This window comes from Callithrix jacchus, chromosome 1, assembly GCF_049354715.1.
Source record: "Callithrix jacchus isolate 240 chromosome 1, calJac240_pri, whole genome shotgun sequence".
In the NCBI taxonomy this organism is placed as follows: domain Eukaryota; kingdom Metazoa; phylum Chordata; class Mammalia; order Primates; family Cebidae; genus Callithrix; species Callithrix jacchus.
The window spans coordinates 87,528,840-87,555,290 of NC_133502.1; positions in this window are offsets into that span (position 1 = coordinate 87,528,840).

Genomic DNA, 26,451 nt, shown 5'->3' on the forward strand with positions numbered 1-26,451 from the left:
GGATGAGCTGGAAGCATCCCAATCACCAGTCCTAGTCTCAAAGTGAGCTCCGAAATTCTTTGTTTGAAAGGCTAGAAATAAATACTCTTTGCATATTCCAGATATCAGCAAACAACAAACAAAAGACAAATCTTTTCTAAAATCCTCTTAAACATCTCAGATCAGGACTGTCAGCTAAGCCTATTGTTGCTTAGAGATTTACAGGTTTCAGGGGAGAGTCCAGAGAAGGAACACTGTCTGCTTTTAACAGCTCTGACTTGAAAAAAAGATTTTTTTTTTCTCAGCCACCTCACAAGCAGAAGAGATCTATCTAGGGATGAGAAAAAGGGGTGTCAGACAAAGCTATCCACCAGAATGTGACTTAAGGGAAAAGACTGTTCATACTGAGAAAAATAAAATAATTGAAGTCTTTAGCATGAAGAGTAGGGACAGACATTCTATATGCTAACGGGGATAACAGGACTCAGGACTCAATGGAGAGTATCTGCAAGTGCAGATGTGCTTCACGTTGCTTTCTCAGGGCATGTACTGCTTGATTTGTTTGTCTGCTTATTTTTAAATTTATTTTGTGACAACTTTGTGGTTATCATTTCAGTTGTTCTTTCCCATTTTATTGTACATTGAGTGCTACTCCCCAAGACAGTGGAAGGCATGTTCATGGCCTCTGGCAGGACTGAGGGCCTATGTGGCAAGACACTCTGAGGCTCCCAGGCCTTTCTGGCCAGGTATGGGAGCCACCCACAGGCAATGTTTTCTCTGCCCTGTTAGAAGACACTATCCAAGCTGAACCTTACACTGTTAGTAAGTACAACTCTAACCCAGTATTGCTTTGCATCTTAGGGAAATGATGCGGTTGCTTGCGGTTAAAAAGGATTGGGGACTCCTGGCTTCAAACCCCCTTGCTGGGGAAACTTTAGCTCTCTAATTAGTGATAATGAACTGGGACTAACCAAGAAGACAAAAGCAAATCTGACTGGGGTTTCCAAACTTGAACCTGCTTTGCTTGCTTTTAGCTGTTTTTCTCAAAAAAAGACTCTTCCACCTCAGTATAGATAATATAGCTGATGTATGGATCATTATGGTAACAGCTGCCTAAGTTGTTTTTCAGAAATTTAGAGTCAACTCTTCTCCAGTTCAAACTGGGCGAGACAACTGACCCTTCAAGTGAGCCTGTGCGAATGTCCAATGGGTGCCTTTTTGACATCAACCTGACAGCTCCACTCTTATATCATTCTAATGCTGTGAATTTTCAAATATGCATCCTTCGAAGCACCGTGAAGCTGAACTACATTTGTGCAGAGCATGGACTACCTCACTTTATCTTACTGTCAATCATTTTTTTTCTGTGCCTCAAATCACCCTGTTTCTCTATCCCATAAGTATCCCTAAACCCCATCTTTGGGGGGCAGAGATTAGACTTGTTTTCCCATCTCCTTGCTTTGCCACCCCATGAATAAATCCTTTGCAGCCAAACTGGTCATCTCAGTGATTGGCATACTGTGTGTGTGTGTGTGCAGTGGGAAAGATGGGCTTGGTTTGATAACAACCATTTTTTTTTTTTTTTGCAGAGAGTTAAAGTCAAAAGAAGGGAGTTAAATAAGATTATATAAATACTGGTAGATAAAGACATGATTAGAGAAATCACAGCCAAATTAAAATTCCCTATTATTATTTCCCAGTTATGTGTCTTGTCTCTTAGCAGTTGCCATCATTTTTCCATTCCCATTCCCATTTTTTTTAATGCAGTGAAGTGTTTTAATGAATATCCTGAAATGATAATATTTATTATGGTTTTGGAATATTCTTTATGTATTACCTAATGGCAAATGATAAAAGCCATATAAATATTTAATAATTTTCAATCAATTTCTGTGCTTGGGGCTCACCCAGGAATAAACTTTTCTGAAGTTAACATGTTTTCAAAGTAAGTAGAAAATTAGTTTGACTCTTTCCTTTAGCTTCTGACACCACTTCATTGTGTTTTTATTATTTCTTATTCCAATGCCCAGTTTCAATTCAAATCTATATCCATCAAATTGAAACTTCTATTTTAAGATTTTTTGTTACTTCTATATAAAAACTACTGAAAAAATTGTATGTAAGCTTAAGTACTTAAAAAGGAAAACATACTTTAGAGTAACTAAAGAGACACTAAACATACAAATACATGAATGTTTCCTTTCAGCATACAAAAAGAAGTCTATTTGAGTGTTATCATTACATGCATTGAGAGTCCAGATGTGCTCCCAGCATAATAAGCATGACCTCTGTTGGAATTTCTGCTGGTTTCAAATGAGACAATTGTGAATATTCCAGCAGCTTCTGATAGCATTAATTTATGAAGATGTCAGTCTCTGACCTTGGCAAATTGCAGTTCAGTTTTTCAATGAACATTTAGTTCTTAAGAACTTCAAATTCCATGTTATCACTAGAGACCCATCAACTTCTTTTTTTGTCCTGTGTTCTGGATCTGACATGGAGCTATTGTGTCAGATTCTGGGTAAAGAAATGACAAAGAAGCCAAGACTTTTTCAACTAAATGAAGATTTTTCTCAAATTCATAAACATCCAAATATGTTATATTCTAGTCAATTCCTCTTTTGAAAATCATGGTTTACTGAAGAAAATTAGTAAACACCGTTGAAATCCCCAGGTTTTCTCTATGCCAATTAAAATAAACTGATTTTTGTCTTTAACAGAAACTCATGAACTCTTTCCTGTGTTTACAGTAAATACATTTGGCATTTCAAATCTGACTATAATGTAGGTAGAAAACATAGCACTGAGTATGATTTTGAATAGGGTTAATCTTTCACTTGTGACACTGGTGTATGTGCTTCATTTCAATTCTGATTCCAGGCATTAATGCTGATTGGTCTTCCCAGCTGAATATCTGGAGGCGCTACACAAACTGGATGAAGTGGGTACTTATAAACAGGATTGTGCAGAGATCACTCAGTTAGTGCTTATATTTCATTGTAGCCTGAGCTAAATTCTTTTCTTATGTTTATATGCACAGTATTCACAGGCCTTATTTTATATTCCAAAGTAATTAATGCTAGATAGTAATACATATTATACAGTGTAGTATGACCACATAAGAAATTAATTTTATATAAAATCTCAGAATATATACAAAAATATATATAGGCATAAGTATATACATTGAAGCAAAAGTTTCACAAAATAATACTTAACCTATTACATATGATATATTTTATTTTTTATGTTCTATTTAATCAGAAAAATATTTTAAGTCATAATTCATGCATACATTGCAACCCACAGATTCGAAAACACTGTAGCAGATGTGTAAGAATTTGTACTATATCATATAACTAATTGCAAACATGGCTTTGAAATAAAAAATATAAAACATTTTAATAGAAAATGTTATTGTTAAAAATTAAATTTCTTTTGCAGTCTACTGTGGTTTCCTTTGAATAGAAATAATTTAACTGTGAAATGCTCATTTAATTGAGTTTGTTTTTCTTTTGATTAGCTATTTTATTTGAAATTTTAAAAGATACTCAAAATAAGGGAGTTTGAAAATCTCTTAGATTATTTCCAGAAGGGTAGGGTAAAGTGAAAATATCAGAAACAAAGAAAAGAGCCATCATCAGTTTCAAGAAATCTTCAGCAAAGTATTTGTAATTTGTTGTTTGTTTTTTATGTTTCCTTATGTTAAAACATCATAACTTGATTTGTGGTATATGGAAAAATTCCTACACAAATATCCGTGGAAGTGATAGCAACATGAGTGTATATGGAAAGACCACAAAAAATTATTTAGTAGAAGAAGAAACTGGGACTTAATGATGACTATTCAATGGAACCTAAAGCCTAAAGCTGGTTAGCAGAGAAATGCACCTGGAATCCCTGTTTCCTGACCCATAGTATGATGTATTTCTACTACATCAGCATTTCCCAGTCTTGCTAGATTTTAAGAATTATTTAGGATACTTTTTTAGAAATAAAAGTTTCCAAACACTGTTCCTGGAGATTGTGATTCAGTAAATCTGGAATTAGACCCAAGAGTATGCATTTTTAACAATCATCCTAGAGGATTTTTATACTCAAACAATTTTAGGAATCACTGCTTCAGATTATTTTAATGACTGGATTATTTGTTTCTGGTACAATATGTACTATTTGTTGCTATTGGCAAAAATGAGAGTTTTAGGTAAAGTATAACACATTTCTTACTATCCCATGTATATGTGAATAAACCAAAAATTTTCAATGTTTTAAATAAGCAATTTTTTGCCCATTTAGAAGTTAGTTAAGCTGTTCAGTCATAGAGCGCAGTTTTGCTTTCTATTATACCTAACCTAACTCAAAGACCATGAGGACAATCCACTTAACAACTGTCTTTAACATGCCTTGACCTCTGCATTTTTGATAACTTTCACAAGGTCTCCACTTCAGATGTGTATCCTCAAGGTCACATCCTAAACTTTGCCATCATTTGGAACTGCTATGCATCTGAAAACCTAAATTCTGCTCTTGCAATCTCTGACAACTAATTTCTGTTTTTCCAGATGCCATTTGCTTTATTCTTATATTTTATTCACTGAGAACCCCCAGTTCCCTCCCATTTTAAAAATGTTCTGCCTGCACTTCCTTGCACTGTACATACTCTAGACACACTAGCCTCCTTTCAGGTTCTAGATCATGACAAACTTTTTTTTTACACAGAGCTGTCTTCTACTAGCTTTCATACGATTTCTTTTTAACATTTCAAATCCTAGCATCAGTTTTAACACTGGAAGCATTTTTCATGACTACCTGCCTACCTACCTACCTACCTACCTACCTACCTACCTACCTACCTACCTGTATTAGTTGACCACTAACTCAACTATCTTCTTGGCATCTTAATGATGCCCTCATTTAATAAGCTCTATGTATTTTATATATGTATTTGTTTATTTGGGCTACCCAAGATTATAAGTTTATGAAAGCAAGGACAATGCTTTGTTTATTATTATATTTCCAGTAGTTAGCATGTCTGACTTTTTCTAGTGGTCAGTCAGTATGCTCAATGCAACTATACATTTCTCACACAAACCTGTTACTGTTACTATACTTTATTTCTCAGTGAAAGGAACAACACAGTACTCAAGTAACCAAAATAGAAACATGGAGTAATACTCTAATGAATGAGTCTACAAGATATGGCAATGAGTTCTGATATGTCTTCAATTGTCCTTCCTTCTTTCTATCCTTCCTTCTTCTTTCTTCAAATATTCTTAAACTTCCTACGTATCAGGCACAATTCTAGGTGCTTAGGACTTAGAAATGAACAAAAGAACTAGAAACCCTTGCCTTCAAGGAATTTACGTTCTACATTTCCCATTGTTCAAAGCTTTATTTCTCTCCAGAATTACTCTGGCAGTCTTTCACTTCAAGGGCCTTTTGATGGTCTCCCTGCCTTTAGTTTCATACCTCTCAAGGTCAGTCTCCACATTAGTCTCCTAAATTTAACAGCATACTTCCTCTTGGCTCCGTGGAGTCATGGAGCTGTCAGGTTGATGTCAAAAGGGCACCCATGCCATGACCATGTATAGTCATGATGATGATTAATGGCCCTGGTAGGAGACAATGTTGCTTTTAAAAAAAAAATATATATATATATATATTCACTTTTATGGCAAATGTGATCCTTCAAAAGTGTTCTCACCCAATAAAAAACAAAACAAAAACAAATTAAATTGATCAATTTTGTTGAGTATGGTTTATGGAGTCTTAAGAACTCAGTGTTAATTTAGGTTGTTTACCTGAATTTAGGCTAGCCACCCTCCTGAAATTAGAATCCTTGTCAAAGCTGGACTTCTTCGGCGCTGGATTAGGGATAGGATTTGTCAGAACTGGGTTTTTTGAGACCAAGTGAACTTGATGTTTCAGAAGAGCTGGCTTTGAGAAGCACATTGTGTTAGGAGACAGGAAGTATTCAAGAATCGGACTGGTGGATAAAGGGTGTGGATCTGAGGCAGAAGTGCCCATAGAAGGCAGATTATAGGTTTCCTGGGCAAAAGTGTGGGCAAGGCCAGTATTTTAAATTGGAGTTGTTAAGGATGTTAAGTGGCCTGTTTAGTCACTTTTTCTCTAAATAGCTACAAAACCTTGGAAAAGGAAGAGATAATCTTATAGTTACATTATTTGAAGAATGGCTAATGATTGAATATTTTAAACAAATAGTTACAATCTATCCTGCAAAAAAAAAAAAGTATCAGGTTTAGTTTAGTGGCTTCAGAGGGCAAATACAGGATTAACATAAGAAGTCACAAAGAGGCATATTAGCTAAAATTAAAGAACTTTCTAATGGTTCAGAATGTCCAACGATGGAATGGTAGAATGAATCGCCTTATAAGTAAGTGAAAATGGGAAGTTGTAAGTTGGTCATTCATCCGTCTGGGAGTTGTAGTGAGATTTCTTCTCTGAGTTAAATGCTTTTGAGTTGGATGACCATTCATATTCTCCATGTAATCGAATTCCACAATTTACATTTACCTCTCCCCCTTTGAACTTCATTTTTGACACTAAATTTCCTGATCTCCAAGTATAATGCAGAGGATTATCTACTAATAATGAATAGGATCCCCAGCTCTTGATGGTTGATGGCTGCAAATAAGATGGGATATCTAAGAAACTGCTTGTAAGAACAAGCCAATATCTGCTCTGTTTGAGACAAGAATGTCAAACAATGAGAAATGCAGAGGGAAACAGACAGATGATCATGAATACCCTGTTCATCAACCAGGCAATGCTAACTTTAAAATGTCTCAGCATATTTAACCTCTGTAGTTTATTTTTAAATATTATGTTTATTTTAGTTGCAATTCTGTTAGATATTCAAATAATTTTCACCTATCTCAAACATAATATGCAGTGACTCATCAGACATCTGTAGTAAGTAAATATACACAGTGTATTTTTAGAGTAGCAAATATCTGTGCATGCATTTATAGTACAAGCAAAATTAAACCTGATCTGAGAAAAGTGAGTTATTCAGCTCTAACCACTATTGGGCCATTTTCACCTTTAGAACTTAGATTTCCACCTTGCAATTTTAAGATCACTTCCCACCTATAAATGCAAGACTTAAATGAACAATTGTTCTTTTTTTCTATGTACTATTGGCTAGAGAAGTCCTTCTGCAGTGAATGTTGAATGCTGTTAATTCCTATTTATGGCTTTAATAGCTTTGCATTGATGAAAAAAATCAGATACCCTTTATATACCCACCTCAGCGCTTCATCTAGGAGATGTTCTATTGATGTGAAAAAGGCAAATTGATTTCTGCTAAAAATGAGAATGTAGTAAAGAGGCTCAAACTACGTGTGGATAATGAAACGGCCTGCTTTATCACAAATATTGCTGCATATGTTTTTTACTTATTTCTTCTAATGGCTGTCCCCTGCTCTTTATATAGCTCAAATTTGATGTCTAAACTGTTATATGTGTTGATAGAAAAAGGAAATAAAGAAGATCTCATAATATTTTAGTAATAAGAATGTTAAATGTAGATATATTATTTCTGCATTTTGATTTGTGCTGTTCAGGGTTATTTGAATAACTGAAAAGTTTTCTTTTCAGATAAATTAGACTTGCTGGGACACTTGCATCTGTAAAAATGAGGTAAGCTGTGGGAAACTAAAAACTTTCTACCAAAGAAGTACAGCTTTTTATTTTCCCTCTTCCTTTTAAAGTATCTGGAATTTCCAAGCTATCAACATTTGCTGAACCTGCCTATGCACAGCTTTCAAAAATAGTCTATGCTTCATTTATTTCCAAACTACTTTCCATTTCAGCAGGTTTCCATGAAGTGAAACATTTACTATAAATGGATAAATTTTGTCAGGGAGCCCCTTCAACAGTGTCCTAAATGAATAGTCAAAGGAAAAGCATAGCACAGAGATAGTCAAAAAGAAGTAATCCTCTTTTTTTTTTTTTTTTTTAGAAAAAAAGTGATAAATTTTAAAGACCAGCTTTATTCTGCAAGTTGGACAGTATCCCAGGTATCCTGTTTAGAGTGTGTGAGTGCTGCAGAGAAGTCAGAGAGAAAAGATAGAAGCTGGAGTAGAATCAGCTGGATTGGACCCAAGCAGACTAGGCCTAGTGTAAAAGTAAGATCACCATGGCTGGAGGAGTTCACGAAGAAACTGAAACACAGACTGGGAGTCATGTTACTGCCAGGGTGGGACCAATACTGATGAAAGGTGCCCAGAGCTACACAGAGGATTGGAGAGTCAGTGACTCACAGACTCAGATCCAAATATGAGATCACAAGATAAAGCAGAAGCCAACTCAAGCAAGAAGAGATGGGAAGGGGGTGATAAGCACCAGCCAGAACATGTGCATGAGTCTAAGACAGAGACATGTATGTTTGCCCAATTCACGAAGCCAGGAAAGGTATAAAAATGCAGGCAGCAAGTTGTGTGGCATTTTATATTGATTTGAATGTTTAAGTAGTCATCAAAATCAATGAATAAAAATAGTTATTGGTTTGTATGTATAGACACTTAAGAATATTTAGTACTCTATTTGCAGCTATAAGAATGAATTTAAAAGATTTTTATTAACTGATAGATTTTCAGGATGTATTTGAAGTGTAAATACAAAAATGCAAAAGAATACCTGTAGTGCATTGCCTTTCATGTAAGAAAAAAAGTAAATAAGAAAATATGAATACCTCTACTCGTTTGTGAATAAAGTGATTCAAGTAGTAAAAATAATAAACGAATGAGAAGTAAGGGGAAATGGAGTGAAAAGAAAAAGGGAAAGGGGGTTAGAGGAAGAGAAGGGGAGAGAGAGACATTACTCTAAGTATACCTTTAAGTATAGTCCTACAGTTAAGGGTGATAGCAACATTTCACAAACAGAACCAATATATTAATAAATTCAAGCTGGATGTGTCAAGAGGAACCAAAAATGGAATAAAAAGTAATGAATAAGCCTACTCTATTATACATTAATAATATAGCCCTACTAAAGGGGTCAGGGGAAAATAACTAGAGTAAGTAACTTCCAAAAGAGTATTTTGACAGGATACCATAAGGATAGAGATAAAAGTAACTGCATACAAATAATAATACATTTTAATTAGTAAATTTTGCTTTTACTGGTATTCATATTAGTAATTCTAAAAATGCATTATATAATTGGGTCTTACAGAAGTAGACTGTGGGTAACAACACAGTTTCTCACTTTCAGAGAAAGGAGTTACAAATAAGGAAAGGGGAAGGCTAGAAAGAACTCTGTGATGTTGGACTGGAATTGAAAGTACTTGTCAAAATTTGTGGTTTTTATTATAAAATGAATAAATAAGAAATAGATGTAGACACGTGTATGTATATGTTAGTATACACACAAATATTTTCAAGTTCTATTTATAGCGAAGGCATAACAGCAATAATAGTAGCAGTTAGAACACCAAATGCCTAGATTTTGGTTTCTAAATGCAATTTTCTAACAAAAACAAACAAGAATCCTGGAAAAAAAATGGTTGACTGCAGGACTGGGCAATTGCTGAGGAAGTATAAGATGATTCCGGAATATCTTAGAATGCCAGAAAGGAAGAAAATGAAGACATAATTTTTTTAAAAAAAAGATCAGGGTTCACAGGAGCCAATGTAAAGAAGCTCTCAATAGCCCAAACTGGGTTAATTTGAGGAAAAAACTAAATAGTGATAGCTGTGAATTATAGCCCATCAAATAAAATAAATGAGTCTATATTGATAGAAAGAAATAATTGAGTGCATATGTAAATAAATGGAATAAAAGAAACATCTCTTTCTTAGAGTAGAATTCAAATTAATAAATATAAGAGAAATGATAAAAATTCACTACTTAGTAAACAATTTAGTCACACACATTGCAGACAAGAGTCATCAATGAATGCTAAAATTAGTAGATCAAGTTATAATTAGAAACAAAATATTTGCACAGTCTCTAGTTCTCTCCCCACAAAATATTTACTAATTTCAAAAGGCAAAATAAAAATGTTGTAATAGGGAAACCTGGCAAAAATTATCAAGTTAACCTCATTAACAGTAAGACATATCATCATCATGCATGTACCTCTTCATACGATACATTGAGAAGGGCATAATACCATTTCTGAGTATACCTGTCACATATGCATAATCTGAATCCAACTCTGAAAAAAAAGTCAACTTTAAGAAAATGCTAAAAATCAAATAAATTATACTTTTCATATATTTCAAGGTCATGTAAGACAAATAACTGAGTAAGCATCCCAGACTGTAAGATAATTAGAAGTCCTGAAAACTAAATGCAATATGGGGTTTGGAGATTGATCCTGAATCAGGAAAAGGACACTATGGGAATACGTGAAAAATTCTAAGGTATAGAGAGCAGTTAACACTTCTGTATCAATGATGTTTCTGTATTTATATAATTAAGTTTACGTAAAATATTTTCACTAGAGAAAGCTACCTGTAGGGTTTACAAACACCTTGTATTACTTCTATAGTATTTTAATGTTTAAAGCTCTTTTTCAAATAAGAAGCCAAAAAATGGTAGACATCAATAGCATGAGCAGCCCAAGTAGTATAGCAGAAAATCATTTGATTAAATGTAGTATTTAATTCAACTTTTCCACTCACTGACCTACCACATCAGGAACTTAAAATATTATCCATTAATTGGCAAAATCTTTGGTTTACTGAATGTTTTCCTAAACTCTGTAAAAATTTATCTGACAACTTTACCAACATGGAAGCATTATTTCCATTGAGTAATTTTTCCCTTTTAGACTTTTCTTTTTTTTTTTCTTTGAGACGGAGTTTCGCTGTTGTTACCCAGACTGGAGTGCAATGGCATGATCTTGGCTCACCGCAACTTCCGCCTTCTGGGTTCAAGCAATTCTCCTGCCTCAGCCTCACGAGTAGCTGGAACTACAGGCGCGCACCACCATGCCCGGCTAATTTTTGTATTTTTAGTAGAGATGCGGTTTCACCGCATCTTTTTGACCAGGATGGTCTCGATCTCTTGACCTCGCGATCCACCCGCCTTGGCCTCCCAAAGTGCTGGGATTATAGGCGTGAGCCACCACACCCGGCCCTTTTAGACTTTTCAAGCATAACATTCCACAGAATGTATCCAATGGGGCTAAATGATGTTGTGGACTTGTGTGCAGTTTCAGTTCTGTGACATGGAAACTGTTTGGTTTAATGCCTTTAAGTTTACTGGAAGGCTCTGGCATAGGAACTGTTATTTAGACTGTTTGACCACATGACAGTTCCTCCCTATTTAGGAAGAAGAATGTGACAGGTAATCTGATCAACTAAAGGAACCCTGAACATCATTAGGGTGATGGATGTTGCACCTGTTTTTCTTGTATCTCTCAGATCATAGTTTCAAAGGCCATGTTAGAAAACTTAACCCACTACTTACACAAAGTTACTAAACATCTTCCTGTAAGTTCCAAACACCACCGCCATGAGACAAACAGTATCTCCCATGACATAGCACCTACCTTGATTATATTATTGTCAATAGCCATTGCAATAACATGTGCGTTTCCCCAAAACTATTATGTAGAATGGTGGTTTTAATAGATGTTCAATGGTGTTCTATAACATATTTGACTGTCCTTATAAAAACAAAACAAAATTTAAATCATCGCCTTTGATATATAATTCTTAATTCAAATATCTGAATTCAGATGCAATTAAGACTATGTCTGATTGCATTGAAGAAAGAATTGTTTAAATTTCTGGAACACCTACCTAGTTAAATTTTTTTCTTTAACGCATGAAGTCTTAAGGTCTTAATTATCTTAAAATTGCATCATGTATTTTAAAAATGAAGAGAACAGTGTACAGCATTTCACAAACTGATTTAACCACATTGATTACCAACACCTCTGCTCTTTCTCAAAATGTTTTAAGGACTAGCATTTTCTGAAACATATTTTGGGAAATAGTATATTTAAGTGACAACAAATCAATCACCAAGTCTCCAAGTAGAATAAATAACAATCTTCAAGTGTAATAAATAACAAGAGAAAAAAAAGTCCTTATGCTTACAAGTATGCTAGGAAAGTGAAGTTTACACTTAGATATCAATAAATAATCAAAGAGTGACAAAATATTAAAAAGCCAAATAGTATGGTTCAGGTGATCATCTTCATAGGAAAAGTCAACTTGATTTAGAATCAGTACTGAAGGCAAAGAAGGGAAGGTTTGAACTGAAGTTTTGATGTGTGAGTAGGTTTTGCAGAAGTAAAGCACAGAATTGCATATAGACTGCACCACACACGGTAGATGTTTACTAAATGCTTGTTCATTAACCAACTAGCCTAAAGCGCATAGCCCTCAGAGGAGGCATGGCCTGGCTCAATCTGGAGAAGAGCCATTAGTAAATGTTCCTTCTGGCAGTGATACAGTGGAGGAGTCTTTGCAGGAAATTCATTAGAGCCCCTTTGAAGAGACTGCACAAGTACTTTCTCCTGCAACCTGCAGTAAGATCATTCAAGATGTTACGCTTGTCCTGGAATTCTTCTTTCAGGGATGAGAACTTGTCTGGAATGGAGAGTGCAGCCTATTATCTCCATCTGTCTCAAAGAGCATATATTAATATTTCCCTCCTATGGAGAAACTAGCCCATTCTGTTACAACTTGGTCATCTCTCCTTCTACCTATGCTCCACTTAACATAAACCAAGGCACTATGTCAGGTAGTGGAGGAGGTGTTAAATACTTCTAACAATTTATTTGGAATGAAGGAAGCCCGTATATAATTTCTTAAAACTTTCTTCAGTATGTAGTTCAAATCTTACTCATTTCTGTTTTTTGTTGTCATACGTTGAACGTAGTGTGTACTCAGTAAAAATCTGTCTCCTTAACTAGCTAGGACATGGTTTAGGTAATAGGCTCTGAAAACAACAAGAGCAATATAACTAGATCATAAATGATTACGTTGTTTGAAATAATATTTGGGAATTCTGGTCACATGACAGACCAAATAAACACTGACAGGAGCAACCATTGCAAACATTAAAAAAGCACCCTGAAAAATATGAGATAATATTACTGTGAAAGAAAGAGATTAATGGAAGTCGAAATCATTCCAATAATTTTTATTGTTCAGGAGAAGTTTAGAGATATGAATTCGTTTTCTATTTTGTTAATTAATGTATACATAAGTAAAATATAAGAGCAGAACTTATACATTCTATCTTTACAAAATCCAAAGCTGTAAAAGAAAAAAAAAATACAATCAATAAGTTCCTTTAAAAAGATAAAATGAAGGAAAGAAAATCAGGCAAATGAATTTCAACTAGAAAGCATTTTAACTGAAGGTGGTAGGTATTAGGATAAATTAGTAATAACAATATATTTTAAAAATTGATTACTTTGTCCTTTAACAACAAAGATTCTCAAATGGATTAGAAAGTAAAATCCATCTTATACTTTGTGACATAAAGAGTTATAATAAAATATACCTGTTGATACAGCCAAGTTTAAACAAAAGGATTATATCCACATGCACATGTGTGTGTGTGCCTGTGCATGTCACACAAATACACAATTTCAGTGAAATATGTAGCCAAAGAACCCTGCCATAGCAAGCATTGTTGTCATATAAAATATTTTTAAAAGAAAATATATATTGATTTAGAAAGGGTGTTACTAAATAATAAAATGGAAAACTCACTAAGAAGCTATAACATTTATGAATCTGTATGTGCCTGTCAGCACAGCTTTGTAATATATGTCTTAATTTGCTTTTGCTGCTATATAACAAATATCTGAAAATGATAATTTTTGAATAATAAAAAATGTTTTTCTCACAGTTAAGGAGGCTGAGAGGTCCAAGATAAGGCTCTGGCAGGTTTGTTGTGTGGCTAGGGCTTGCTCTCTGCTTCCAAGATGGAACTTTATTATTGCAGCCTCCAGAGGGTACCAACACTACATCCTCTTACGGAAGAAGGGGAAAAAGGGCTAGGCAGTTCTCAAAAGGCTCTTTTATAAGAATATTAATCCCACTCACAAGGGCAGAGACCCCTCACGATTTCATCACTTCTCAAAAGTCCTCCCCTTTTAATATTATCACCTTGGATTTCAAATGTCAGCATATGAATTTTGAAGGAACACATACATTCAAACTGTAGCAATACACATAGAAAAACAAAGACTAAAAGCTAAATTGATAGATTTCTTTTTTTTTTCTTTTTTTTTTTTTTGAGAACGAGTTTCGCCCTTGTTACCCAGGCTGGAATGCACGATCTCGGCTCACCACAACCTCCGCCTCCTGGGTTCAATCAATTCTCCTGCCTCAGCCTCCCGAGTAGCTGGGATTACAGGCACGTGCCACCATGCCCAGCTAATTTTTGTATATTTAGTAGAGACAGGGTTTCACCATGTTTACCAGGATGGTCTCGATCTCTTGACCTCGTGATCCACCCGCCTCAGCCTCCCAAAGTGCTGGGATTATAGGCGTGAGCCACCGCGCCCTGCCCCGTAAATTATTTTCAATGCTAATTGCTTATTTACGTGATATTGTCAGGATGTATGTTGCAAAAGTAATTATACTAGATTGTGAGCTCCATGAGAGCTAAGAGCAGGAACTGCATTGTTTACCTGGTTGAAACTTCAAGTAGATACTTTCCTGCTCTTAGCTCTCATGGAACTCACAGCCACCGCGCCTGGACCGTGAATTTTTTTGCTTTTTTGAGACGGAGTTTCGCTCTTGTTACCCAGGCTGGAGTGCAATGGCGCGATCTCGGTTCACCGCAACCTCCGCCTCCTGGGTTCAGGCAATTCTCCCGCCTCAGCCTCCTGAGTAGCTGGGATTACAGGAACACGCCACCATGCCCAGCTAATTTTTTGTATTTTTAGTAGAGACGGGGTTTCACCATGTTGACCAGGATGGTGTCGATCTCTTGACCTCGTGATCCACCCACGTCGGCCTCCCAAAGTGCTGGGATTACAGGCTTGAGCCATGGCGCCCGGCTAAATTGATAGATTTCTATAGTTATTAGGGAATTTTAACAATTCTGTATCAAGATTAATATAATAGATAAAGTGTTCAATCTGTTTCAAAAAGTTGCTTCTTAGACTACGGTGGTCAGAAATAAAATTTGAGCCTGGTCTGGAAGATTACAGACATACAGAATAGAAAAAACCATTCTGTAGAGTAGACTTTCTGAAAAACTTTTACATGTCAAGGTTTAGGGCATCATTGCATAATTGTGTCAGGTAGCAATATTTAGAGTAGGTTTCTTTTTCTTAAAGAAACTCATGTTTGATAAAATAGGGAAGTATCCTGCATTGAAATTCAGTATTGCCAGAACTTGCCATCATATATATGAAAATATCTATTCAGGTTCACAAGTGACTTCGAATTTATTTGAAGCTTTGAGATATGCCTTATAATGCCAGATGTTACAAAAATCTTTTATTTGTAAATATAACCAAATGAGATAAAATTTCCAGATACTTAGCTGTCTTTGTAATATTAAAAAAAATTATAAAGTCAAAATATCTCCTTTAATCTTGAGTTCTAAACTCAGGTACATAAATACAGATGCAAATTCTTAATAATTATATCTGATTGCATTAAACAAGGGATACATAATCTAAAGATGATTTCCTTTGACCTTTTCTAAAACTGCAGGTATTTACTGAGCTGTCTCTGTAACTTTTGATGTACCTATTATTATAAATTATAAAATATTATTATTATTATTATTTTGAGACGGAGTTTTGCTCTTGTTACCCAGGCTGGAGTGCAATGGCGCGATCTCGGCTCACCGCAACCTCCGCCTCCTGGGTTCAGGCAATTCTCCTGCCTCAGCCTCCTGAGTAGCTGGGATTACAGGCACGCGCCACCATGCCCAGCTAATTTTTTGTATTTTTAGTAGAGATGGGGTTTCACCATGTTGACCAGGATGGTCTCGATCTCTTGACCTCGTGATCCACCCGCCTCGGCCTCCCAAAGTGCTGGGATTACAGGCGTAAGCCTCCGCGCCTGGCCAAATTATAAAATATTATTGAATATTTCTGAACAAATTGTCTGGGAATATGCCCTCTCACAAAGTGTAGGTCCTCAATTATCAACAAACAAATCTGTTGAAGTAAGGACTTTTCGGGCCGGGCGCGGTGGCTCAAGCCTGTAATCCCAGCACTTTGGGAGGCCGTCTCTTAACAGTAGAAGGAGAGGTTGGTCACACTATGTGGCCCAAACCTAGAGTTGTGGTGCAGGTTTTAATTCTGTCACTCTCTGAAGTATTTGTTTAAGACTGTTAAACAGCAGACTATTTCCCGGTGCTACTAGCCAAGCGGCAAGAGAACTTTACAATGTTCATTCATTAGCTGGGGCCTTGAAGTCTATTGGAAACTGTATTTTGAATCTGTACATAAATTCTAACCGCCTTCTTGTATTTCTTACTTGTCCAGGCCTAAGCCATAGTTGCGAAACCAAGTTCTTGGCTCCTTTGTTTAGCCTTCACAAAGACTTTTCTGTCTACACTCTCTACCCCAAGCCCACAGAAGAACCCCATTTTCTCTGACTTTAGAAAGGCGAAAGAAGGAAGGGAAGGAAGTCAGTCTGGACACCAGCCTTTATTTCTTTGGGTTAAGCACCACAATGCCCCCAGAAATTTCTATTGAAGTCAGAATAGCACAAGGAATCTCAACGATGAAAAAAGATTATTTTTTTATTTGAAATAGTTGAGTAATCAGTTATATAGCCTTCCTTCAAGGAAGAAAGGAAGTAACATAGGAATAGATTACCATGGATCCAGAAAATAAGAAATGCTAGAAAAAGAAGTGAAAAGTACAATTAAAGAGAGAGAAGAAGACTCTAAAATTGTTCCTTATCTTACCTATTGCTCCCTAAATTTGTAGATGTGCAGTGTTTGAATCCACCTGAAGTCTTTAGAAGATCCCAACATGTCTTTGAAGCTCTGATTCTATTCCAGGCAAAGTTTACAAACTTAAAAAGCACAATTTTCTTTCTTTTTTTTTTTTTTGGTGCAGAGGAAGACAGACCTTTAATGGCTCTATTCATGATAATCATTTGAAAAAGAGAAACAATGTTTGGCAGTATTTGGATTTTTTAAATCAAGTTTTACTAAAGGCTATGAGTCAAATACTATGAAAACTGTTTTCGTATGTATTTTTCTGTCTCTTCAATATAGAAAACTCCATTTTGCAAAATACTACTAATTTATCTGCTACACAAAATGTGACTTTTCATAGCTGCAAAAAATATAGTGAACACATCATTTGAAACTGAAATGAGAAACTGTATATGTAAGCAATAAATATAATAAACATGTTTAAATGTAAATGTAAAACACAAACCTCAGACAATGAGCCTACATGAACATTGTGATACTTAGACATTTGTCAGGCAGACTTTTTCTGTTTTGACAGCCAAATGAATGCTATATACAGAGGGACTCTCTTTGGAAGATAGATTTCCTTGCCTAGTTTCCTTTACTCTGAATACTACTGCAAGACATTTCAATGTGTGGGAAGCATCTATGGTACAGAGAGTTGGAAAACCTTCAGGCAGAAAGTATCAAAACAGTCAAATACTTGCAAATCTGATATGCTCATTCATGATGATTCATTCTCTATTTAAAACATGTTTTTCAAAGTCTAGGACAATTCCAGCTAACAAAAGCCCTTTACTTTTGAGCTTCTTACAGATGAGCCTCAGAAAAAAAGGAATATAGGATCTAAATTTTAACAATTTATAGCTCCAGATGTTTTTGTTCCAGTGCTCCTTCTATGTGAGACAAAATTCAGCTTCAATAGCCGTATCTTTACATGTCTATAGCGTTTTTTCTTACTCTTATTACTCTTTTGTATAAAGCTACAAGATAAGATACCAAAAATGCAACTTTCTGCATAAAGAAAGCTGTGATTCTTAGAATCCTGGCTTAGATTTGATTTATATTTTCGATGTGGGTTCCATTGTATCCAGTTCGAAATTATTTTTGAGATATTTGGATTTGACAAATGGTGTGAATTTTAAATTTGTGAAAATAAAACAATATTGTTGATGATTTATCATTTATGGCTATATCTTAACAATTTTTCCCTTTTATAATTTTTAAGAGAATAGAGCTCTAAAGGAGTGTATCTTCTCCTACACTCTGCTCATGCTCTGCTTTTGAGGATAGCTTGTTTGAGTTACTCTACCCCTAAGGAAGTACATTTAATGTATCTTCTTTGACTTTCGAAGTCAAATGAGATAATTGATGGAACGAATATTTTTAAGCAGTGTAGAACTATCATTTAGAAGAAAAATAAGATCTTATAAAAGATATAGAAAAAAAATTGAATCTGGAACATGTTTTAGGTTTGGAATGTTATTGAATTTGCAAACATAATAGATATTGCAAATATCATATTAAAAATTTCTTTCCTATCTAACCAAATAAAGGAAACCCATTAAGAAATTTGGGTGGAGTAAGAAGACTGTATTTTTTAAAATAAAATCATCCATGTGTTTTTCAGAAAAGAATAACGTATTTATAATAAACTCCTTTCAAAGCATTTGGGGACTTAGAAAATGGCAACATACAATGCCCAATATTTTAGGAGTAACGTCCTTAGATGGCATTGTGTATAATCTTTAAGACCTATACATTTTCAAATGATTGCAAATCAAAATGAGAAAACCTAGTGCTTCAAAGATTTGGGAATACAAACGCTCTTCTAGGTTATATCACAAAACACACTCATTTGCTTTCATTTAAGTCATAGCTTTTCTCTGGTTTACAAATGCACTCAAAATTTCTTTACTTTTTATTTCATTCAGATGCTTTTTTTTTTTTGAGACGGGAGTTTCTCTCTTGTTACCCAGGCTGGAGTGCAATGGCACGATCTCGGCTCACCGCAACCTCTGCCTCCTGGGATCAGGCAATTCTCCTGCCTCAGCCTCCTTAGTAGCTGGGATTAAAGGCACGCGCCACCATGCCCAGCTAAGTTTTTGTATTTTTAGTAGAGACGGGGTTTCACCATGTTGACCAGGATAGTCTCTTGACCTCGTGATCCACCCGCCTCGGCCTCCCAAAGTGCTGGGATTACAGGCGTGAGCCACCGCGCCCGGCCCAGATGCTTTTTAAAACAATGCAACCAATCCCCAAATAGCCATAAAATAGAAAGTGTTATAATGAATATCTTAGAAATTCATAGACAGTGAAACTGAAAAATGGCAAAGACTTACATCGTTACCTCACAAAAGAAGATATCCAGATGACAATAATCATATGAATAGGCGACAAACTGTATTCATCATCAATGACATGCCAGTTATAACAACAATTTGATAATGTCATTGATAATAACAAATGGCTAAATATAATTTGACGATTTATAGGTATCCTGATGTCTAAACTGAAAAAAATTGGTATTCCAAATTTCAGCCAAGATATTTGTAATTTAGTACAACACTTTGGAAAAAGTGTTTGGCAGTATCTACTAAAGCTGAAAAACAATTCTGTGACCCAGAATTTATTGCACTATGTATATAACTGTTAGAACTTCATTCTATACCCAAAAGACATGTAAAAGAATATTCTTAACAGTATCAATAGTAATAGCCTTAATTGAAAACTGACAGTATGATCATCAGTCATGGAATGAGTACATAAATTATGGCATATTAATACAAAAAAATATAGCAATGAAAATGAAAGTAGTACAATTTGCAAAAATATAAGTGAATCTCACATGTGATATTAAGCTAAAGAAATCAGACAAAAGGGGTACATATTGTATGAATCTATTTACATAAAGTTCAAAAACAGGTAAACTGAATCTGTGATTCTAGATGTCAGAATAGTGGTTATTTGTGTCAGAGGCAGCAAAGGAGGATATATAAGAGTTCTTCTGGAGTGCTGATTATGTCATTTTTTAATTTGAGAATTACTAATATGGATATGTTCACATAAAAGTTTATCAAGCTATACACTTATGATTGAGTGGGAAGGAAAGTTATGTTCAATAAAAACAATTTACACTAAAAAGTAATTATTAAAAGTAAACAGAGGAATATTTATACCCAAGAGGTACCTAGCAATGGGTTTAAGCAGAATAATGCTTTTTGAAAAATTTTGTGAGTAATGTCTCAATTCCTTTTGTGCTGCTATAACAGAATACCACAGGCTGGGTCATTTATAAAGAACAGAAATTTAGTTTTCATAGTTTTGGAAGCTGGGAAGTCCAAGGTCAAGCTGCTCATGTCACTTCGTCTAGTGGAGCAGTTTAGGGTCAGTACATTTGCACACTTAAAGCTTAGTTTAGATGCTAGCAATTATAAGGGTATGGATATGGATAAATCCCTCAGGGTTAGTTTTCCCATACATAAATAGAGATGTCATGAAATTAAGTGAGAGGAGGCGGGGAGGGGAGATGGTTGATTTAAGTCTACCCATCTGGAGAGAAGAAAATCTTTCAGAATGTTTTCTGTTTTATTTGCTCTTTAAATGTAAAGATTATTGCAAAGTCCTTAGCTTTTTTTAGAATATAAAAAGCCTCAAGAACATTATGGATTATTCAGTGAAATTATTTATAATAATGCACTTAAAATAAGATGAAACAGAGTATGTTAAATAGTTTAATAATCCATGATATTTTTATAAAATAATAATGTGCACAGGTGATCTAAGACTTGTTACTACGTAAGATGGAAAGCAATAATTAATAATAAAAATAATAATACATTTATTTTTTAATGGAAATACATTTTTTTCAGCTTCAGAATGAGCTCTGAAATACTTTAAGCTATAGAACACTCTCAAGATTTGCCTATATATCTTGCCTTTATTTTAAATATGAATTTAAGTAATGCAATACTGGAACATGTTTCTCAATTGATCCTAATATTCTTTGACTAATAATAAGGACAGATAATGAAAAAAATTAAAATAGTCATAAATATTTGTTAACTAAACATAAGAAGAGTACTATGGAAGGCATGATGTATTAAGGTTTCAGTTAAAATTATGTAAGGCAACTAAGTTTAAATTCCTTAACTGGTAATTCACCTGGTCTATGCCCTGCAGGTCATGGGCCAGCAGTCAAAACCCCCATGAGGCATCCTTTATACCTGTTGCTCTGTCATTTGTCACTATTTGCAATGATTACCCCATAAAACCACTTTTAGCTCCTTATGTGAGGAAAGAGTGTAAAAAGTTCACATAGCTCTCCATGGCAAGTGTTCTGAATTCTGATAAAACAGACATTTATCAGGTTTCCTTCCAAAGAACGCAGCAGTGTACATACTTTTGTTTCCAGGTTCCTTTAGAAAAATTCAACATGCTTCTTGTGAGAAAGTTTCTTTCTCAGCTTCAGGGTTGTTTTTTTTTAACACCTTCTCCATCTACAGTCATCCATTCTTGCAAGTATACAAGCAAAATGCAACCATGTTACAAGTACTGTTTTTTTTTTAACATTTTTTTCTTTATTTCTTTTTCAAAGGCACACTTTAAAAAATGATAATCTATATTTATGTCTAGGAGCACTAATGGTTTTCTTTCTTCTTCCTTTTCTCTCATTCCACAAAGAAAAAAATCAAGAGAAACAGTTCTGAGGGCACTTTTATTGTATGTAAGTTATTTTGCCCTTATAATAATTCTTAAATATATATGTCATTATAAGGGAAGACCTGAAAGACGAGGGTTTAAGATGCAAACATATTTTTATTATAGTTCTAAATCTAGAATGAAAAGACTAATTTTTCTCTAATTGAGGAAGCAGCAAAACAGAAAAAAGTAGACTTGCCAGCTTTGAGGAAAATAAAACCAAACTTCTTAACTCCTTTTCCTGGTTTACTTACCCAGAGTTGGGAAGAAAGGAATATGCCTAGCACAAAGGAAAGCAAAGCATTTCAGGTCTTCTGATCCTGGACACAGTACTCCGCTGAATGGAGTTAGTGAGAGTATTGCTTACAGTTTATGGATACTACCCAGTGAGATCTCTGTCTCTTCCAGTCAAGACAGAGTGCTGCTCTGTCTGAGGTTCCCACAGGGACAACACAAATAGGAGCTGGAGTTCCGTAAAGGTTCCTGCTCTCCAAAGAAGGCCAGAGGCCATCTCTTCTGAAATTCTAAATGGGAGTCCCCATGAATCTCATCAGATATCCCACACAACTGTGGACTAGGCCATATGTGCATAAATAAGTTGAGAATCTTTTCAAATTATATATCTAAAATCCAACCATAAATTTCATGTTTCAACCTTTATATTAGCACCTAGGTTCAGTGTATTCCATTCTAACAGACTATCTTTATCCTGCCTGGAGTCTACAAACTTTAATTACTAAATTGGACAATCTAGTGGCTGAAATAAATTATAAATTACTATTTGCTTATGGAAAAAAATGAGAGAGGGAGATCGAGGCCCCACAAAAAGTATGTTGCCTTTGGACTCCTTACCAATGCAGAAGAGAGCTTTGAGTGATAGAACTGGTTTTTGAACAGAGATTTTATTATGTCAAGTGCAGTATTATTTTCCTTATACTTCTTCTCTCTGGTAAACTCAGAAGACAAAAAGAGAAAACAATTTGAAATGTTATCTTTCACTTAGAAATAGTGAAACCCAGATGAACTCTCTTGCATGAAAAAATAACTACTAGTATTCCAAATACTTTCAAAAGCATAATTCTTCCAGTCATTAATTGAATGACCACTAGTCATGACACTAGAAGTTTCACCTGCATTCACATACTTTAGAGAACAATCCTTTGGTATAATACTAATACTGGTAATGACTACTTAAAGCTAAATGAAGGGTTTCTATTTTCATCATCAACACATTGCTGTTCGGGAAAATAAGGCTCAAAGCTTACCATACTTACTTAAGGTCACATTGATAGTAAGCAGATGAAGCAGGAGAAGAAATCTAGCTGTTTTTTTCTAACATCTATCATTCAACCATGATTCTATACTAACTGTAAATAGTAGAATTTATCACTTGAAAAATAAGCAAATTCAGATAGGGAAGTTTAGCATCATTCCCAAGGTCACAAAGATGATTTAAAGAGGAATATACATTTTTTAACCCCAAATGCTGAGTGTTTTCCCTGCTGTTCTTGTACCTCCACCCAGCAACTCCAGAGGAATTGATTCCACAATTCAGCTCTTTGTGGCTTCAGTGTGAAACTTAGTTATAGACCTATTTTTACCTTTTTAAAACCCAGACAATGATTAATGTGTTCTGTTCAACAGTGTGCCCTCTACTTTGGACCTCACACATTCTTCCTCCCATGGGTATAACTTGTGCTGTCTGCTTTGTCCACTCTTCAAGAACAGAAGCAAAACTGCCAGTCTTCTGTTTGCTTCATCTGATGCACACAGATGAGTGAGTGGGGTCATTATTTGCTGACATTAATATTTTTAACTTTTGGACCTGATAATTCAGTTTTTAACTTCTGGACTTGATATTATATATCATTTGGGGAAAGCTATTAGAAGTGCATGAAGCCCACCTCACATGGCTGACTCCAATCCAGTCGTTCCAGTGTTCAGACAATCTTGAGTTGTACACAGAGTTTTCCCAGACATGATCTCATCTTGTCTTCACAATAACCCCATGACTTTGATAGGAAAGGTAATGTATCCATCAGCATTATGTCAGGGGATAGAAAACAGGAGAGAATTTAATGTGAAGATTTAACCAACTGAAAGTTGTTAACTATTGAAAGGGGTAAAAAGAGAACTCCAAAGTTTTGCAAAGGTAGCTATTTCAGAAACAGTGAGAATCCTTAGTGCTGAGGGAACAAAGGGAATAGATTGCAGTCATTAAAATTCAGGGACTTAGAGGAGGAATCCTGTGGAGCTGAAATTCACACCCCAAAGGACAGAGTGCTCCACAGCTGGTGCAGGTGACTGGAGCAGAGAAAAGCAGCAGAAAGCTGGTTCTGCAAGTGTTGGGAAAATGGCAAACAGAATTCAGAGGCTGCTGCCAGGTAAAGAAGCCCTGTGGGCATGACTCCTAGGATCTGCTGGCAAACAAGAAGCCCATAGGAAGCAGAGAAGAAAAAGCTAGTCACTGCTTATGCCTCCAGACTGGGAGACTCCCTCTAGTGTTTGCTAGTGGAGAACTGAAGAGGAGCCAGCCAGCAAAGCAGAAATGTGATGTTCATATCCCAGCTCCAGTATCTCAGAGCCAAGTGTACAGAGGAGGGTCATGTTGTTTGGCCCTGTGTCCCCACCCAATCTCATCTCAAATTGTAATCTTCATGTGTCGAGGGAGGGACAGTTGAGGGAGTTGATTGGGTCATGGGAATGGTTTTCCCCATGCTGTTCTCATGATAGTGAGGAGGTTCTCAAGAGATCTATGGCTTTAAAAGTGGCAGTTTCCTCTGCACATGTACTCTCTCTCTTTCCTGTTGCCTTGTGAAAAAGTTGCTTGCTTTCCCTTCACCTTCTGCCATGATTGCAAGTTTTCTGAGGCCTCCCCAGCCATGTGGAGGTCAATTAAACCTCCTTTGTTTACAAATTACTGTCTCAGGTAATATCTTTATAGCAATGTGAAAGCACTGACACAGAGGGTTTGGACATTAAGGCCAAGAACTTAGTAACTAGAATAGGTAGATCTTTTCTTGGCCCTAATATTTCAAAATGAAAACAAAAATATAAAGAATCTAAGCAAAATACCTTGCTAAGGTAATGTGTGTCACTGGCACATGGTGTTGCCTGGACTTAGATTTGGATATCCTGATGATAAACATCATACTTTTTATTATATTTCATTTCCTAAGACCAAAATAATTGACATAACTCATCTGTAATCACATACTGTTTCAGCAGCACTCTATCTCAAATTATCCAATATAGCACTTTTTTCTACTACCTCTAAAATGTCTCAGGTAGATGAGGAGATGTCATATTTAGGGGAAGGGATTTTAGGTTAGAAGGGAGGAAGACCTCAAAGCCACAGCCTTCCCCAAGAGATAGCCTAGCTGACCAGAGAAACATCTAAACTGATAGAACTGAATGCCTCATTCATTTATAAATCAATTCATTCGAGAAACAATGATTGCAGCCTACCTGATTCCAGACATTATTTTAGATGATGGTGGCTCAGAAGTAATAAAAAATCCTGTTTTCATGCAGTTAACAATCCAGCAAGTGAGATAGACAATATATAACACAAATAGCATACACAGGCCACCATCCCCATATGCATGTTCCACATCTGTGAATTCAACCAACAGACTGAAAATATCCAGAAATAAAACTAAAAAATAATACAACAATAAAAATACAAATAAAAAACACAATGTAACAATTTTCTATATAGTATTTACATTGCATTAGGTATTTTAAGTAATCTAGAAGTGATTTAAAGTATATGAAAGAATGTGTACAAGTTATAAACAAATACTAGCCATTTTATATCTGAGGATTTCAGTATCTGAGGGAAAGGCCTTGAACCAATCCTCCGCAGAAACTGAGAGACAACTGTATACTACATTAATGAGTACAGAAAAATAAAGCAAGGAAGGAAGGTAAGAAATACTAAAGTGGCTGGATTTCTCTATAGAGTTGCTGGAAAAGTCCTCATGGAAAAGGTGACATCGGAGTGAAGACCTGAAGGTCTTCACTTAAAAGATGAAGCCACGTAGAGTTTTGGGGAAACATGTTCCACACTGGAGGAGCAGCATGCACATAGGCCCTGTGGCAGAGGAAGAAGAATGAAGAATATTACATGGCAGGAGCAGCAGGAACAGGGAAGAGTAATGGCAAATGATATGAGAAAAGCAAAAGAAGAAACCTGTTAGGCAGAGCCTCATGAAGATCTCCATTGCAATAGACTGTAGAGTTTGCTGGGATCTGCTGACTTTCCCTGGAGGACAATTTTACTTTCTTTCTCATTGACAGACAGCATGTGTTGCAATGTATCCACGAAATGTGAGCATACATCATATAAGAAGTATTAATAGCTAGCACATTGTTCCCTTTTCCCTTCTCCAGGATAAACAGCTCTATCAGCCTGGTTCTCAAAGGACGGGAGATGAGGAACTGAACTTCAGCATATATGAAATAGGCATGTATACAAGCAAGAAATTGACCTCTAGAGTTATAAGCAACCAAGATTTTCAATTTGCTACTGCAACATAACCTGGATTATTTTGAATGCTAAGTATGTTGTAGTTATATGTGGTGAGTATTTAGGCCTAGTTTTTTGTTCTGTTTCTTTCCTAAGAATAGCATGTGGACTTAATGGGACTCTAGTAACTGCCATCCTTTTGAGAGAATTCCATTCAGATAGTTGAGAAAAAAAAAAAAAAAAAGAAAAGCAAGGCTCAAGTCATTTGATTGCTTATTCTATTTCTCATAAGCTATCGGTCAGATAAAAAGAAATCAGAACGGGCCGGGCGCGGTGGCTCAAGCCTGTAATCCCAGCACTTTGGGAGGCCGAGGCGGGTGGATCACGAGGTCAAGAGATCAAGACCA